The sequence below is a fragment of the Microtus oregoni genome, unplaced genomic scaffold (genome assembly GCF_018167655.1).
Source record: "Microtus oregoni isolate MIOR12 unplaced genomic scaffold, Mior012 000107F_ref0000227, whole genome shotgun sequence".
NCBI lineage: Eukaryota > Metazoa > Chordata > Mammalia > Rodentia > Cricetidae > Microtus > Microtus oregoni.
Genome location: NW_024544725.1, coordinates 306,767 through 326,177, shown reverse-complemented (window position 1 = coordinate 326,177; position 19,411 = coordinate 306,767). Strand labels below are relative to the sequence as shown.

The 19,411-nt window shown below is 34.0% G+C and overlaps 1 non-coding gene across 1 annotated transcript; it reads left to right on the top strand.

Moving 5' to 3' along the window:
• The first annotated feature begins 19,050 nt into the window (after positions 1 to 19,050).
• Trnat-ugu lies at positions 19,051 to 19,124 on the top strand. The gene has a single exon. It is a non-coding gene; the product is annotated as a tRNA-Thr (tRNA).
• The last annotated feature ends 287 nt before the right edge of the window (positions 19,125 to 19,411 follow it).

Below are 19,411 nucleotides of genomic sequence, written 5' to 3'. Positions count from 1 at the left end.
GTCTAAAAGAAGGAACATTAGCTCTGGCCAGAAAAATAGGATTTTTTTTTAAAATCTTTACAATGTAAATTATAATGTAATATGATGATATAAATTCATGCTGATTAAAATTCTTGCCTATGATTTTCAAAATGATGTACACAAATATTTAAGTAAATTAGAAAACTGTAAAATTAATATTAAGAGCCATGTGTTATGCAAAAAATAACTTGTACCTTCCAATTCAATGGCTGTTTACCTATAGTTTAACAGTTTTCCTAAAGTTAAATAAGATGTTAGTAAAAAGTTAGAAAATTAAGTCAAGCTCTGGAGGCACAGCTCATCCGTCTGTTTTCATTGTTGAATCTCTTAAGTCTGACAGTATCATCACAATGCTACCAGTACTAACTGCAGACATGCAGCTTGTACACTACTTTCCGTGGTAGGACTCCAGAGCAACAGCATCCCTAGTTCTAGAGACACACCTTGGCCATTGGCTATCCTCAGGAAAACAAACAAACAACAAAATAACTTCTTCAAATTAGGAAAAGGCATAGCTCTACAGATACAAGAAACTTATAAGAAATAGTCTGGAATCAGAAAAAAATAAAGAAGAAGACCCATGGCATATAATAGTTAAAACACTAAACATACAGAATTACACAGAATGAGAGGGTGCAAGAGAAAAATCATAAGTCACATATAAGAAAACCCCACAAGAACAGCAGCTGATTTCTCGATGGAAACTGTGAAAGCCTAAATAGTGTAAAATCATGTACTTCAAATTCTAAAATACCACAGGTGCCAATCTAGACTTCTGTGCCCAGCCAGACTATGCCCCATAGTTTAAGAAGAAAGAAAAATGACCCACACTACAAATAGGCTAGAAGAATTTATGTCTACCAATCCATCTCTAGAGAGCATACTGGATATTTCAACGGTGATTTAAATAAGCCTTCTAACTAAAACTTTCTCAGGCCTAGATGAATTGATAGCACAATTCTATCATACTTTCCAAGAAGATCTACTTTCAATTATTCTTAAATTGTTCCAAGAGTTAGACACAAAATAAACAAGTTCTTCTATAAATCCATTATTATTCTAATATCAAAACCAGGTAAAGACATACACACAAAAAGAAAACAAAAGCTAATATACCAGATGAACATAGATTTAAATTTTTTCAATAAAATACTACTTGCAAAACAAATGCAGGCATACATCAGAAAGATTATCCACATGATCAAGTTTGCTTTATCCCTGAAATGCAGGAATGGTTCAACATACCAAAGCCAAAAAATGGATTAAACCATAGAAATGGATGTAAAGAAAAAATTCACATGACCATCTCAATAGATAGAAAAAAAAAACCTTTAACTCAGTCCACATTTTCATAATAAAATAATTCTAAATAAATAAGTCTGGGGGAACATATGTACACATAATAGGGGCTCGATATGACAAGCCTACAGCCAGCATGATCTTAAATGAAGAAAAACCAAAGCAATCCCATTAAATTCAGACACAAGCCAAAGATATCTAATATCCCCATTACCTTTCAATATAATACTTGTGAAAAATGAGTATCCATATAAAGAAGAATAAAATTAGATTCATATCTATCACTCTGCATGCACATTAAATTAATTGGTAAAAATCCTAAATATAAAACCCAAAACACAGAAACTGCAAGAAGAAAACATAGTCAGTACCCTGAAAGAGATAGGTAAATCTAGGAAAGGATGTTATAAATCAGTGTCTATTTTCCCAGGAATTAAGTCCAACAATTGACAAATGTGACCTCATAAAATTAAAAAAAAAAACATTTATACATCTAAGGAAACAATGGAGTAACAAAGATTACTTAACAAGAATGAGACCAATGAAGATGATGAACTGGACTGAGAAAAGTTCAGGAGACCTCAAAACTACAGGAAAGACTATAGAAAACCGAAAATTGACTGGGAGCAGGAGAAGTGGCCTTTCCCAGAGAAGAGTGCCTCGTTTTTGGGTTCAATGTCAAAGAGCCAGTTCAGTAAACATACAGATTATATCATATACATTCTATAGGTTATATTTAGGAATATTCTTAATAATATTATCTATATGAATATGAAATGACAGAGGTAAAAAATCAAGACAGCACTGTGGTTATGCTAGAAGAAAAAGGAGGAAGAAGGAGAGGAAGAGGATGAGGATGATGAGGAGGAGAAGAGGAGGAGGAGAAGACAAAAAGAAAAGAAGAGGAAGAGGAGGAGGAGGAGGAGGAGGAGGAGGAGGAGGAGGAGGGGGAGGAAGAAGAAGAAGAAGAAGAAGAAGAAGAAGAAGAAGAAGAAGAAGAAGAAGAAGAAGAAGATTGCAACATGTAAAATAGTTTTTCCAGCTATATATATGATAAAGGATTAACATTTACAAATACAAAGAAGTCAAACAATAAGGAATCATGAAATAAATGACTCACTTAAAAATGGGCTAGGGCAGAGAATATAGACAACGGAGAGGACCCTAAGAGAGACATATATGGAACAAATCTCCATGGGAAGTAGAAAAAGACAAAGTCTCCAGAGTAAACTGGGAACGTGGAGATCATGGGAGAGGGTAGAAGGGGAAAGGGGAGAAAGGGAGGTGAACAGAGAAAATATATATAGCTCAATAAAAACAATTAAAAAATGGGCTAGAGATCTAAATGAAATTTTCAAATAAAACATAGAAATGGCTAAAAATATTTTAGCTATTACTGAAATGCAAATTAAAACTTTTGGGATTTCATCCCACTCCAGATAAAATGGCAAAGATCAAGAAAATAACCAATAAAAATGCAGGCAAGGGTGTGGAGAAAGGGCATTTATTTCTGGTAGGACTGCAAACCAATGCAGTCAATATGCAAATCACTGTCGTGAATTCACAGAATGTTACAAAAAAATTGCCACATGCCTCAACTCTACCATGAACTATGTTTTTCATAGAGAACAAATAATTGTCTCAAAAACCTAAACATTCTTATATAACACTGTTCTATTTTCTATTGTATTCTACATCATGAAAAATGCCCATCTTTTCTCCTTACATTCACTTTAAGACCCACTATTGGGTGGCTGTTTACTTTTCACAAACATAGTTCTTATTCAAACACTCAATTCTCTGAAACAAAAATAATAAAACTAAATCTATAAGGAGAAGCACTTACTATAATGTCTCATGTAAAAATCATGTCTAAATATGTAGATAGTAAATTCTGATTTGTTAAAATCTTAGAATCCTTATATAGTATTTTATATATCTAAGTATAGTTTCAATGCACAGAATGACTAATATTCAATATATATATATATATATATATATATATATATATATATATATAATGTATTTGTTAAATCTTACAGAGGTAGAATCGTATGTAGGCAGCCACCTAAATAACACTAGTCTATGGAAAGGATTTTTAAAGCCCCTGAAACTTTAACTGAATGAAACAATTATTAGGAGCATGATTGGAAATTAATGTGGTAGCAACCAAATTCAATGTGAGATGATTCCAGTATGTCAAATCTGTAATCCATAAAAAAGAATTTTTTCATTTTTTTTAATCCTAGGCACTGGGAACTGGAATGCAGAGAAGTAAGAAGATACTGAATGCTTACACATGTTTGAAAGAATTTTGAATACTCTGTAGATACTGTCTAAAAGGCATTTTCTGTGGAGGCCAAGAAATGCAGGCCCATTTCTCACCATTGTCTGACATTCAGAGAGTTTGAGAGACTAGTAAGAGTATTTTGTACCTTCTAACACAGGAATTGGTTTCCTGGCTTTTTTGAAGTTAATACAACTCGTTGCCGTCCTGACAGACGGTCAGGATATACCAATGTACTTCTTTCCACTCCTTCCATTGTAACTATAAGATCACCTGGGGAGGGGATGTTTTCTGCTTACTTGACCAAGTGTTTCTGAGTAAAACGTGACTTGAGTTATCCTCCCTAGTTAACAGAATGCTGATAACCGGAAGTTTCCTGCTGTCATATTAATAAAGCCTTTGTTAGCTTGTCCCCCAGTTTACCTTTGGTATAAAAGCTGTGGAAAAATAAAGGCAGGTGATTTGGGAATCTGAATAATCCTTGAAACTCTCTCCTCATACAGTTTTGTGGTTTGTGTCTTTATTTTCGCTTGTCCCTACCTTGGTAAGAAGTGTTTATGTTGAGGCCAGTCGTCAACAATCAGTCCAAATGATTATGTCACAAATGTGACAGTTAATGTTTTGGTATGTTTACTATAAAAACAAAAGCTTCAGATATATAAAAAGTTATTTTCCTCCATTCATAGCTAGATTTTATTGAATCTGTTTGATGAGTTTATGTTCTTGACTTTCGTAGTATTTACACCTCTTATAGTTGGTGACAGTTGGTATTAAATACATTTTTTACGAAGTACAAAGTTTTATTTTAATATTTTCTTACTTGTGAGTTCTTATATGCTAATAAGAACATGTTACCACATCTATGAACACAGCTACTATATTTTTCAAAGCTATACAGCATTTGACAAACTTCTAAGAGTCTGAATTTATTCTTAAAAAATAAAAATAAGTGAAAATGATCCATTGAAAATGTTGTGCTTGTGGAAATGACCACCAAATTGAAATTTCCAGATGTTTCTGGATGCCAACTCCACTCAGTAAGAGCCTCTATAGTTTCCGAGAGTCTATATATATTTTAACTACTTGCAATTTGCCTTTAATTTGCAATTTTATAAACAAGCACCTGTCTTTTTCAATCACTATCTGAAAATGATTATTTTCATGACACTGAAGCTCAGCCATTGTAAATGAAAGAGGATAAATGAGGCAAAAAAAATAGTAGACAAATGATATTCCCTCTGTTATACTTCAGGCCTCTGTATTTTTCAGTTAACCTTTCATTGTTTAGTAATGTCTAGAGATAAACTCATCTGACTACCAATTCACATGAGCCAGACAGTGTTATGTAAACCTCCCACAGAAAATTAATATGCATTTTAGAAACTAACATATTTCATAAATTCTACATGGTACTTTTTAATTACCATTGAATTATATTTTGAGATGGAATTTTAGCAAATATGCAATGTTTACCCTAGCTTTCAGGACAATTTTAAGATACAGGTTTAATTTAAGAAGGCTGGTTTCAAATTCTGTGTAGACCAGGCTGGGGGCACTCAAACTTCCAAAGATCTATCTGCCTCCCAAGTATTGGATTAAAGGTGTGAACCACCATACCTGGCTTTATTTTGTTGTTGTTGTTTCTTTTTTTTTCTTGACACAGGTTTTCTGTGGCAGTCCTGGCTGACATGGAACTTGCTCTGTAGTGCAGGCTGGTCTTGAACTCACAGAGATCCTTCTGTCTCTGCCTCATAAGTACTGGGACTACAGGCATGTGCCACTACAACCTGGCTATGGCTCTATTTTTTAAAAAAAAAGTGTATATATGTTTACATATATATTAGATAGGGTCTTTTATGTAGCACTGACTGACCAGGAACTCACTATATTGTAACAGGCTTTCTTTTGGGCCACCAACCAGCTCCCAAATAAAGACACGGAGACATCTTGAAAAAAAAATAAAGAAGTAAAACCAATGAAATTTCACTTTCCCTGTTTATTTCTGATTTTGATAATGCCTTTATCTAATCACAAAAGATTGTTTATTTCTTCAAAGTATTGTTAGCAAAATACATTTAGGTCTTAATTGACTAAACTTTCAAAGATAAAACATTTGAAATTAAGAAAGGAGATGTTATTGATATTTTGTTTTGTTTTATTTTCAACAGTGTTTCTCTGTGTTGCTTTGGAACCTGTCCTGGGACAAGCTCTTTTAGACCAGGCTGCCCTCGAACTCATAGAGATTCACCTACAAATGCCTCCTGAGTGCTAGGATTAAAGGCATGCGCCACCACCGCCCAGCTATTGTTGGTATTTTTATCTGCATTGTTTCATGATTTTATGATTATACGTTTTAAATGTCTGTGAGCTTTGTATTCTTTGAGCAAAATGATTTTAGAAACCAAAAGTGGCTTTTATAATTCAAACAAGAGAGAAAATAAAAAAACTGTAAGACTGAGAGGTAAAAGGGTTATTTGAAATGAAATGAAAAACAGTAAAGGAGAGGAGAAAAAAAAGATATACATAGGGAAAGAAACCTGGATGGGAAATGGAAAAACACTAGCTAACATTAGTTTTAATTTATGTAACTACAATAACATGCATATTGCATTGCCAAATGAAAGTATTATTCCTACATTAAGGATATTTAATTTATATTTATTATTTCAAATTATCATTTGGAAAATCATCAGCTTAAAATTAAGTGATTGTGAGTACATATATGAGACATTTCTTCATAAATTAATCTGATTTAATTTCAAATTATTAAATTGTATAATGATGACATGATTATATAACTAGCAAATTTTCTTAATATTATTCAACTTTTATATGACTGAGTATATATATATATATATATAAACATTTATCATGGAAGTAAAAACTATTAAATTAGTCATCATATCACTAATTAAATAACTAAATAAACTTTAATCATCAGAATCACTAAGTAAATATTTCAGAATTTAATCTAAAATAAAATCTATCAAGTTAGGAAAAGATATCAATAATATGACATTATTAAAAGCACTGAAACTATTTATTCTCACCATATAACTTGTATAATACATAAGTAGGAAGTACTACAAAATAATACAGAAGAAAAAACATGTATCTATTGGAGCTACACAGATTGCTCGACAGTCAAGAGAATATTCTGCTCTTGCAAAGGATCTGAGTTCAGTTTCCTGCACCCGTGTAGGATGGCTTATAATTTCCTGTAGCTTTGGAACAGGGGATCTGACAACACTTTTCGGCCTCTGCAGCCATGCACACTCATGTAAATGAATTCACACAGAAACATAACAAAAAATAAATCTTATCTATCTATATCTGTGTGTATGTGTATGTAATTGCTAAGATCTCTTTTGTTTAAAGAATAGGTGTTGCTTTATGAAATATATGAAAAAAAGCATAAACAGTATCTTTGAAGCAGGCTTTAAGCTTAAAACACATTAACCAGAAAAAAGAACAAGAAAAAAAAATGTTTTCTGACTATTGGCTAACCAAGATAAGTAACCGAGTAAATGTATAAACATTTTTATTGGACACAAAAACTATTAATAGAGGCATTTTATTGTGCAGTCCCAAAACAAACTTGGCTTTGACTGCTCTTCTAGGAAGCTTGGCTTCCACCCTGAAGGCCATCTACTCTTATGTGCTTTGGCAGATACTTAGGGTCCTCTGGGGGAAAATAATATCTCAATTTACATATCAAAGCAAAAGAGAGATCCAACCTCAATAGACCTCAAACAGAATGTGAAAGTTCTATGTGAATTCAGATTTTCAACAATATTCCTTCCAAAAGTCGGGCTCCCTCCTTTGCAACACAATGTTTAGCATGCTCTTATATTTTCTTGAAAGACAATAGAGATAAACCTAAGAATAAGTTCATGACGTTTTGAACACTGTTTTGGAATTAAATAGCTGTTAAACAAAGATAGAGAGGGAGGCAGTAATCACTTATCACTTAAAACAGTGAACCCACACTTAAGATTTTAGTGTTTTGATTGTCTACAGAATTACACAGTGATCAATTGTGAGTCTGTACTTCATGAATAAAGAATGGATGCTTCATAACTAAAATTCATTTAATTTAATTTTTACTATTGATGATTATACTAAATGACCAACTTATTTTTTCATATCCACTAGGCTACAATTTTCATCTTGTTGATTTTTCTAGATATTTTTCTCTTTGTGAATCCTGAAGAATATACCTCAATAAAAAGAAATACTAAGATAAAGTGCAATTCAAATGTAAGCTAACACAAATTATCTTTAAAATAGTTTCTTACATGGCAAAGAATATTTTCTTGAAAGAGATGAAAAAGTAAAGAATAAAAATATGAATTAAGTAATGATCATATTTTTACACACAGTAAAAAAGGTCTCATTGGGGACTTATCTTTTTAAAATTATATTTATGTGCAAACACTTCTGAGACAGTTCACCTATTTCCTAGTAGAATTACAATGTATCTAATTCAAATTATAGACATTCTCAAAGTACATATTTCCTAACTAATTTAATTAGTAAAAAATAGTTTATCTGTTAGCTTTTCTAAAGCTCCTTATCAACTGGGTTTGCAGGTACATTGCTGTATTCCCAACACTTTGATATTGCAGGAAAGAGAATCAGGATTTCAAGAATCTGGCACTAGCTAGAGCTATATAAAACCACCTCCCAGAAGAAAGAATTTCACCATCAACTCAAGAGTTTCTTCATCAATAACTGACAATACAATCATTATTTTAATAAGGATTATTCTGATATGATAAACAGAGATTTTTTTCCCACTTTCTTTTAAAATTCCTTCAAGGAAGGCAGAGGGAGAATTAGCAATGGCCATCCCAGGAACAAATTGAGATTGACCTCTTATTGCCCCTGGTATAAAATTGTTAGCTTCCTCTAGCTCTTTCTCTCCTTTACCCAGTACCCCTCCCTCTTCCCTTTTCTGCTACTTTCATTCCCTTGCTCTGATATTTATTAAAACCTTGGTATGACTCAAGAATTCCGGTAAAATGCTTTACATACATTATCTTTCTTTCCCTCAAACTTTGTACTCAATTACTTAGCACAATGTGAAGATTGTGAGCATATTCTTTGGGATCGTAGTCCAAGGTTTTGTCTTTGTCTCTTTTGATATTATTTTAGCACAATATAGGTATAAGTTAAAATGCTTAAAGGTTCCTGCAATTTTAAACATATTGATAATACAATATTATTATTTATTATTATCTTTGTTCTCATTATATATAATAGATTAGATTATAGTATCAAGGCTAAGTGTGAAAAAATATATCTAGAAAGTTCTTGGGAATAATTCTTGTGTTTGATTTTCTCTAATTCTTGACTTGGTATTTTTTTCTTGTTATTTGTTTTGGCAGTGGTCATAAGGGTAGGGTGCACATGTGGACACTGGGAGATAAATGTGATCAAGGTGCATTATGTAAAATCTCCAAATAATAAAAATATTATGTCGATAAAAAATCTTAACCAGGCATCCCAAATGTGCCATGTGCTGTGTTGCACACTAGAAATAGAAATGAAACACTAGACTATTTTTCTCAAGAGGGAAACAAATATCTGATTCGTAAAAAGCAATGATAAATCTAGCAATAAAATAATAAAAGAGTATCATGGGAGAAAAAAGAAGGAGTTCACCATTCCAGTTACAAGTAGATAACAAAAATCATCCTTTATTGAGCTTCTAATAGGTTCTAGGCATTAGGGAAAATTTAGTGATTTATCCTTGCTTTGCTTGATAGGTGAAATTTAAGAAACTCAAAAGCATATGCACTGCTTGCACAGCAAGTCAAGCAGATGCAGTATCAAGAGCTCCATCTATCTTATTTTGCCTACATCGTAGTGCAGTATTTTGTTCAGAATAATTTTTGTGTGCAAATTGTATTAAACAGCGACTATAGCTCTAACTATAGTCCTTTGTGAAAATCAAAAAAATATGTTTTAGAATAGTCTTTGCAATTTTGATAAATTAAATCAGTACAAATTACTTTTTATATTTCTTCAGCTCCAAAACTTTGCTAAATTTTACATATGTAAGTTCACTTTCACTTTTAGTGTCTTATTTTGTTGGTTCTGTGATTATCTTGTATGTACATAGCTATCATGAAGCCTGATGTATACGTGAAACAGTAACAATTAATAATAACCAATGATAAAATAGGAAAAATACCAGAATAACATATAGAGTTATATGCACATGAGCTATTTTCTTTTTACAAGCTTCTTTTCTGATGATATTTCTTTACTCATATATTCTATGTCAATATCTGTTTTTAAAATGAGGACTTTTTTACTCTCCAATATATGATCCCAGTTTAATATTTCCATAATGTTAATTAGCTTAGGTTAGTATTTTCCTAATTACAAAAAAATTTAAATGTTCAAAAAGAATGAGGGTGTTTAGTCCTCCAGGGCAGTTTTTGTAAGTTCACAGTCTGTGAACAACAGGCTAGGTTATATGAAGTTGAAGGGAATGTTTAGAATATTTTAGAAAGCTATGTATAAATTATGATAAGTTTTAAGATACAATTTCCCCTTTTTCACTCAAACTGAGATCTTAGAACAGGCCTAATAATGTTATAACAGGGAAATAAGTTCTGTTTATCCACCATTTTGGAAGTGATTCTCACAGTCTCATCTACTATGCTCTGAAACTTTTGTCAGTTAATTAGCTTCCAACACAAAGAAATGTTTGAAAAGATTCACATTTTACTTTCATGGTTGATTTCCATTGATTACATACTGGAAAATAATTTCATCACAGTTTTCAATAGAATTGAATTCAGCATGAGTTACATTCACATTCTAAGGGGTCCAGAGGAATCTAGCCTACAAGTATGCAGTGCCTAGACTGATGACATCTTTAGAAAACAGCCTGCACAGATGGTTTGCTATCTGCTATTATGCAGGCTTAGGAAAGCTTGAACAAGATTGCTTGTTTCTAGTCCCAGAATTCTATAGTGTAGGCACAACAGACCATGCAGAAGAGGAGCTCATTGTGTTGGTTAAAACTGAGGACAAGCAGGGAATGCCAGTTGTGAGGAAATCTTTGATTTATATGAAGCCATATAATATTTTCTTAAATTCCCAAAAGGGTAAGAAAACAATGAAACTGTAAGCAGAAATTCTTCTTCTAATTCATAACCACCATATGGTATATTTTTTACATATGCTCCTGCTTAGGTAAATTAGAGTATGCAATAGAAATACGTATTTCAAGTTTTCCAGTGTCAACACTTCTGGGGCAATATACAAGAACATATGTGAATAAATAGATTGTAAATAGTCTCTGGCAAGTTGTATATAGATTTTCTACCAACATTATTGCTGAAAGAAGTTTAAAAGTTATAAAAAGTAACATTTATATTAGCTAAAATGTTAGTCTCTAAAAAAATCAAAGCATTTAAGTATCTTTATGTCTTAAAGCATGAGAATTATTTCATAACCATTTACCACAAATTTACTATTCACACCCCAGGTCCTGAGATAGGTAATATTGAACATGGAGAAGTGTACAAATACAAGCACAAACTCTAAGGCCCTTAAAGTCACATATGGCTAAACAAGGCAAATACATATTAAAATTACTGAGAATTCAAGACTATAAATCCAAGGTATGATGCTTATATTAAAAATGAAAGTGAATTGAGATGATCATCACTATATGAATTTAAGGAAAAGACAATGTGAAATGATTTGATCAGAGAAAACATTTTGGCAGAGGCTTGACTTCAGGCCATGAAATCATTTGGAATGCTAAGCCGTTACCAATAGCAGTAAAGAGTGAGGATAACTATGTGTCTAAAGAAACATAAATGATAAAGACATAAAATATGGCACTAATAGCTTCAGGAGTCCTGTCCTGTAAGAAGAATTAGGGAGGAGCAAGGCTAGGCTAGGACATGGACGTGTAGAGTAAGGCAAATGTTAAGTTAGCATGACCAGGGATTGCCACAATTTCAGCATTCTGAAATTTTGATAAACCACTTTTATTATTCATATTCCTAAACTGACAATAAGTTAATCAATTAACATATAGTATTCTTTCAAATAAGCAAAAATATTCATGCTATACTTGTATAATATAGCAGAGAGTAAACTAAATAACTCTATTTTTTAAAACAAGGTTCACCCACATATTTTTGACAGAAGATAAAGCAGGGGAAAGAAACACACACTCAGTATATTTATTCACTTTTATAGGAGTGTCTGCATTGGAGAATATAAGCCATTCAAAATATTTTTTAAATCAACATCAACTGTGGAAGTCTATCTAAAAATTTAATCAGGTCAGCATATTCTATAAGTATGCATAGAAATGAATTAATGAAGTTAGCCTTGTATGTCCTCGATGGTTTTCAAGTGATTTGATCAGAGAAAAAAATTGGGGGGGGGGACCAGAGGTTTGACTTTAAGCCAAACCTATTGTCTACTTAGGTGGTAAGTAGTTGATAAAGCAAATGTCATATTGCATTAAAGGTTAGAGGCAATATAGATAAGATCTGTCTGTTTCAATCAAAAACACAAAGAAGCTATGGATAACTGTACAAGACTGGCCCTTCAACATTCCACTGTGGACAAAGGAGGTGTTATGAGGCTCTACACTATGTTGACTCTATTGACCATTTATTTTTGCTGTAATTTACTTAAAGAATGTAGCAACTTAGGGGCAAATTGGAAAGAAGACATTTAGAGGTAAGGGGATACCAGAGGATAATAGGGATGGTGAATACAGTCACAAAATTGTGTGTGAGTGTGTATGCACACATGTGAAAAAGTAAAAAAAAAATTAGGAAAAATTAGAAAAGTACATCTTAAGCAGGGAAAATGCTCCAGAGGCCCTCGAAACACAGAGAATTGATCTGTGAGTAGCTTCTTGTGTCTTGAAGTTTTAAATAATCATTGAAGGGAGATATAATCAATTGAGGGAGAAACAAAGAATCTTTATTTCTCTCACTTATAGAAAAATAGAGTCATTAGATCCATTTTTTTCCACCTGAAGGATCTAGGATTTCTGAATTTTCTTAAGTGGATTTAATGATGGCTAATTTGGTAAATCTCTGACATGTTCTAGTGTAGTTAAAAGAAACAACTTTACCTCCAGTGGAAAACTGTTTGAATTCTAAAGAAGCTAAAGGCATAGAGGGAATGTAGAGAAAAAATAATATATGTTTTGGCCTTCAAAAAATTATCGTGGCTTTCTTTGCACAAATTTGCCACTATAATTTTAGGTTATAGGTCTTCACCCATTCATTCACCTTTAGGGCCTAAAGTACTGCTGATAATTTTGTAAAATAAGTCTTTAATTTAAGAAAGCTTACAAAGGAAACAAAAGAAATGTGTATTGGCCAGTCACTATGTAGTAGGTTTGTATTTGCTCATTTAAATAATATTATCACATTGAATACTTGACATGGTACTTATACATGCACTTTATTATCCTTCACCCACAGACAGTTGAAAATCAATTCTATTAGCATACTGTTCTGGAATTGGGGAAATTTTTATATGACAATAAGAAGGTAGGGCTCTTTTGAGTTGATACAGGCTATGTGGACTAATAGGTGCTAGATGACACCCTTGCCAGAGGTAGTCAACTTTTGGGAGAAGATTAAGAAATGTTCCGGTAAAGAGAATCCTGTCTTATGTGATTCCTGAGGAATGCTGAATTTAGGCTTCTGTCTATCCAATAACATTCCTGTTTACACACTCAGAGTGTTTCATTTTAGGATATTGTTACCAGCACTGTCATTTTTTTTGGGGGGGGGGTGGACTTTGGACCTAACATTCCAGCCTTTTGTTTTTGATAAGGGGTGGTGATAATCCCCTGACTACTTCTTGTTGACTGAGGGCTTAAGAAGAGGTGGGGGGTCTGAAATACTGATTCAAAGCAGTGGATCAAGACAGCAAGTAATGATAGGAGACATGAGGAAATTCCAACCGAGTGATCTAGTTTTATGACCTTTATGTTATTTCACTAAATATGTCTTGAAAGAACCTGAATAGACAGGGAACAAACATCATGAGAGGGATAGAGACCAAAGGGCTAAGAAAAAGTAGCAGCCAGGGCCCCAGAGAGGACTGTAACAAGAATCTTACATTGGAGTCAGTCCCTGGAGAACATAGATTGTAAGGTGACTGATATGTCTTTAATCATTTCTTTCATTTAGCTTGGTTGATTCACACAGCAGAAACATACTTCACTGAGGAAGATGCAAGTGCCCCTCTTTCCACAATCAAGAAATCAACGGAACTTTGGTTTTGCAAGACCACTGTGCTGGCTAGTTTTATGTCAACTTGACACAAGCTGGAATTATCTGAAAGGTGTGAACCACAGTTGAGGAAATGCCACCATAAAATCTGGATGTAAGGTATTTTCTTAAATAGTGATTGATGAGGAAAGACCCAGGAAGGCCATTGTGGGTGGTGTCATCTCTGGGTTGGTGGCCCTGGGTTCAATAAGAGATGCTGAGCAAGCCATGTGGAGTAAGCCAGTAAACAACACACTTCCATGACAACATTATTAACTCCAGTCTCCGGGTTCCTATCCTGTTTGAGTTCTGGTCTTAATATTCTTCAGTGATGAACAGTGATATGGAAGTATAATAACTCTGTCTTCCCCAAATTGTATTGATCTTGGTCTTTCATCACAACAACATGAATTCTAGCTAAGACAACCACAAAGACTAGGAAGGCAATCTGGGTCTGGAACAGTTACAGGGCCAAGACTGATTCCTAGATGGTCTCTGCTAGCTGGGTGAAAATATGCTGAAATAGATACAGACTATGAATAGATGGTAAAGTTAAGGATCACAGTGGATATCTATCTTAAAGTAGTTTGGGTGATAGAATCAGTAGATAGAAGAGGGAGGAGGAAACTCAAGGCATGGCCCAAATGCCAGTTAGGAATAGGAACAATTGAATAAAAGGAAGGTGAAGTTAAAAATAGAGATTTGATAGATGTGTCTTAGTATATCCATTAGCCTTTCTCTCTCTCCTGACGACTGGTGGAGTTAGGGGATGTGGAGGTGCCACTGTACCTCTAAGGTTCATCAAACTAGGTAAGTGATGCTGTGATATTTATACACTGTAAATAAGTATTGCTCTTATTGTTAATAAAAAGCTGATTGGCTGATGGCCAGTCATGATTTTCAAGGCAGAGAGAATGCTGGGAAGAAGGAGGTCAGAGTCACAGGAGTCGCCAACCAGATATGAAGAGGAAACATGATTAAATAAAGAAAAAATTGTTCCGTTTGAAAGGACCTGCTCATTTTGTGCCATTGTTGAAATAGTTACCATTTTGGGCTTGTGGGGACAACTCCTATAAATTTTCCCAGATAGTGATAAGGTAAATTGAATAACTTTTCACCTCCATCCTCACAAATGTTATAAATGTCAGTATTTTTTACGTAAAATGTTATTAATTATTCTGAGATATTGATCACATTTTTTCTTCAGGATACAAAAGGTTGACCTTTTTAAATAGTTAAATGTAGGAATATTCAAAATGCAAATAGTTTTACTTAAAAGTCACAATAAAGGTTTAGGTTACTACATAGCTCAATTTATTTAGATAATTTTGAATGAATACATTTCTTGTCATTAATAATACAGTATAATTTTTCTTTGTAAATTTGACAAATATTTTGAAAAATTCAAAATCAGGTTAAAACAAAGATTCTAATTTTTGTTTGCTTATTTACTTAAGTATACATTTTTCCTCAAATTATAGTCAAATTATATACCTTTGATGCAATCACTTTTGAATCCTATCACCCCTGGAAAAAAATTAAAGACAACTTAGACAATAATAAAGAAAAAGAAGTTTAAAATATGAAGTAGAAAAGAAATAATTCTGGGAAACAAGAATTCTTCAGTGGGTAAAGGCACTTGTTAACAAGCATTATAATGTGAGCTTGATCCCACACAGTAAAAAGAGAACTGACTCCCACAGTTGTTGCTGGCTTCTTCTGGTGCAAATACAAGAGCAAACATATAAAATAAGAGCAGTTTAAAAGAAATAAAGCTAGGAGAAGAGGGAAATAGCATGTGGTTAACAAAAAACATGAATGTGGCATGTTTCTCTTGATCATGTATAAATTAAAATGAAAAAACACAACAAATTTTATTTAATATAATTTTTGACCAAAACAAGAGCTTGAATATTGACACTATTTTTATTAATTCCACAGTTAGAACAGTTAAGGTGAAATTCTTAAATCTTAATTTATTATATGAACATTGACTTAGAAATCAAATAGTGAGCATGGAAAAGTATCATGTACTATAAACAGTTCAGCAGGAAGAAATAGAGCCTTTGTCAGCCCAGCAACAAAATAAAGAAAATTTTATGTATGAAATTCCAAGACTGAATGAGTAAAACAAAACCACTAAGGAAATCTTAAAATCTTTAGTATTCTACAGTGGTCCTGGAAAATCACTATCATAGCCTAGAAAGTTTCCAAAAGTATAATCCCAATTTAATTAATACTACATCATCTCCTACTAAGATGAATGTATCAGCATAACCTTTATTTTACACCAAGAATCTTTCAAATGGAGAACAATCTATACTCTATTAATACTGTTGTCTATATTAAAAATCAATGTATTTTGTCTTTTTTACTACATGTTTTACCACTACTGTTCAATATCAGCTTGGGCCAAGAAGGTATTATGACTGAAAAAACAAAAATTCAACTAAAATTACACAAAATGAAACTTGTATACGTGCAAAACCTGTAAATAAGATAAAAACATTGTTGAATATAGGGAAGTAAGTAGAGAGACGTTGCAGTGTTTAGAAGCACCTGCTGCTCTTCCAAAGCATTGGAATTTGATTTCTCGCACCCATGCCAAGTGCCCTACAGTTGCACATAAATCCAGCTGAAGGAAAGGGGGTGGATCTGAATTATATTCTTGCCTCCACCATCATCCCCACAGATAACATGTATTCATATATATATGAAAAATATTAATTTCTCCAAGTATAATAATTAGTGCAATATGAAAACAAATAAGGTCAATATAGAATGTTGACATGAACAAGGAATGCACAGTTCTACACCAGGTCCTTTGCATATATATTATGGCTCCCAGTTTAGAGTTTTTAAGGATTCCTGTGAGTGTAAACCAGTGGTTCTCCATTTCTTACACCTTTTTGTGTTTATTTTTATTCTGTTTGTTTAGTCTAATTCCAATGCAGTTGTTGACAGTGATTATTCATTCATTCCCTGACCACCCCGACTAAAAATAATCACGCAGAAACTATATTATTTAAATCACTCCTTGGCCCTTTATCTCTAACTTCTTATTGGCTAGCTCTTACATCCTAAACTAACCCATCTCCATTAGTCTGTGCATTGCCATGTGACTGTGGCTTACTGGGTAAAGTTATGTCTGGCATCCAACATCTGTCTCTGGTGGGGGCTACATGGCTTCTCTCTGACTCCACCTACTTTCTCCCAACATTAGTTTAGCTTTCCCACCTAGCTCTGTTCTGTTAGGCATTGACTGAAAGCAACTTCTTTATTAACTAATGGCAATAAAACATATTCACAGCATAGACAGGTATCCCACATCATGTGGTAGTTTTTGTTTTATCTTACTGTATTTTGTTTTGTTTTATTTTATTTCACTATTTTTTTAAATTTATATTTGGGACCATTTGCTTTCTTTTACATTTCTGTTCGTCTTTTTCCAATTTATAATAGCCATTAAGTATTTCTTTTTTTCTTTTTTCTCATTATCTTTTTATAATTTTTAATGTATTTATTTATTAAAGATTTTTGTCTCTTCCCCGCTGCTGCCTCCCATTTCCCCCCCAATCAAGTCCCCCTCCCTCGTCAGCCCAAAGTTCACTATTAACCATCAGAAACCTGCATGCATTATTTTTGTTTATTTCTTGTTCTTATTTTTATTTGCAAAATTTGACATGATAATATTTTATTATTTTGGCTTGTATATTCTTTTTCTCATACAATACATCCTTACCACAGCCTCCCCGTTATCCCCAACCTCCAAATCTTCTCTCTTCCAGATCCACTGATACTTGGTTTCCCATCATAAAGTGTTTGCTAAAATTATCTCAGGACCTGTATCTCGAGTCCTGTAGGACAGAGAAAAGCATGGCTTCAGTTTGAAGAATAGTAAATGCTACACAGTGAGGAAGAGATAGCAAAATCTAGGAAGACACCCCTCCAGCCAGTGGGAGGGCTTGGCTGTCTTTCATGGGCTGGAGATAACCCCAAATCACATGATGTCACTTAACCTGTATAATCTGATGCTCACAGTAATAAACTGAATTCCTGCTTTGATTTGGCTCCCTATAGCATCTGATTGTCCTATGTCATGAGACTGCAGAATGGGTGGATAACGCATTCACCTTTCCATGGGGAATAAGGCTAAGGAGGCCTGGCAATAAAAGAACAGTACTCCTGCAGACATCAATCAAACACAGCTTTACAAAATGCAGTAAGACTAGGCACAAATCCTCATATCAAGGCTGAACAAGGAAAACCATTAGGCAAAAAGAGGTTCCACATAAGGAGAAAGAGTCAAAGACATCTACACTACCAGTGTTAGGTGTCCAGCAAAAAACCCCAAGCTAAAGAACCGTAGCATGTATGCAGAAGGGCTAGTGTTGTAGGAGCTGCAGGCTGCGTTCCTGCTGCCAGCTCCCGGGTGCCTGGGTAGCTTATACCCCGAAATAACAACACACAAATTGTATTCATTTAAACACTGCCTGGCCCATTTCTATTAATGTGTGTAGCACCGAGGTGCGCTTACCAGGAAGATTCTAGCCTACGTCCATCCTGGGTCAGAGCTTCATCGCATCTGCCCCAGAGGGGAGAGCTATCGAGTCTGAGCTCACTTCCTCTTCCTCCCAGCATACTGTTCTGTTTACTCCACCCACCTATGTTCTAACCTATAAAATGGGCCAAGGCAGTTTCTTTATTAGCCAATGACCTTCCTCCATCAGGCTAGTACCACTCATGCAAGCTCTGTGGTTGCCATTTCCATCTCTGGGAGTGCCTATGAGCTTTGCTTAGTTGATTCTATGGCCCGTGTTCTCCTGGTGTTCTCAACCCTTCCGGCACCTACTATCTTTCCTGCACCTCTTCTGCAGATAGGAACCCAAATGTCATCAAATGGGCTTTTTCTAGCAGCTGATGGGAGCAAATGCAGAGACCCACAGACAAATATTAGACCTATGTATTTTCTAATGAAAGACAAAAAAGGAGTAGATCTACATGTGAGGAAGGGAGGAGGTGAAAGCAGTAAAGGGAGGGAAAACTGTAATTGGGATATATTATCTGAGAAAAATTTTTTTAATAATAAGAAAAAAAATAATGTCATAAATTTCTTAACATGTGTCCAATGTTTATTTTGGGTCATAAAAAATAGCAGCAGTTGGCTCCATGGCTTAGTTGGTTAAAGCACCTGTCTTGTAAACAGGAGATCCTGGGTTCGAATCCCAGTGGGGCCTGCCGAGTATTCTTTGCCGGGCGATGGTGGCACACGCCTTTAATCCCAGCACTCAGGAGGCAGAGGCAGGCGGATCTCTGTGAGTTCAAGACCAGCCTGGTCTACAGAGCTAGTTCCAGGGTAGGCTCCAAAGCCACAGAGAAACCCTGTCTCGAAAAAGCAAAAAAAAAAAAAAAAAAGAAAGAAAAAGAAAAAGAAAATAGCAAAAAATAAAATTAAGTTTCTATATATTAAATCATAATTATGCTAAAAACTAAAACTGAGATGTTTTAATTGGTGAACAACAAA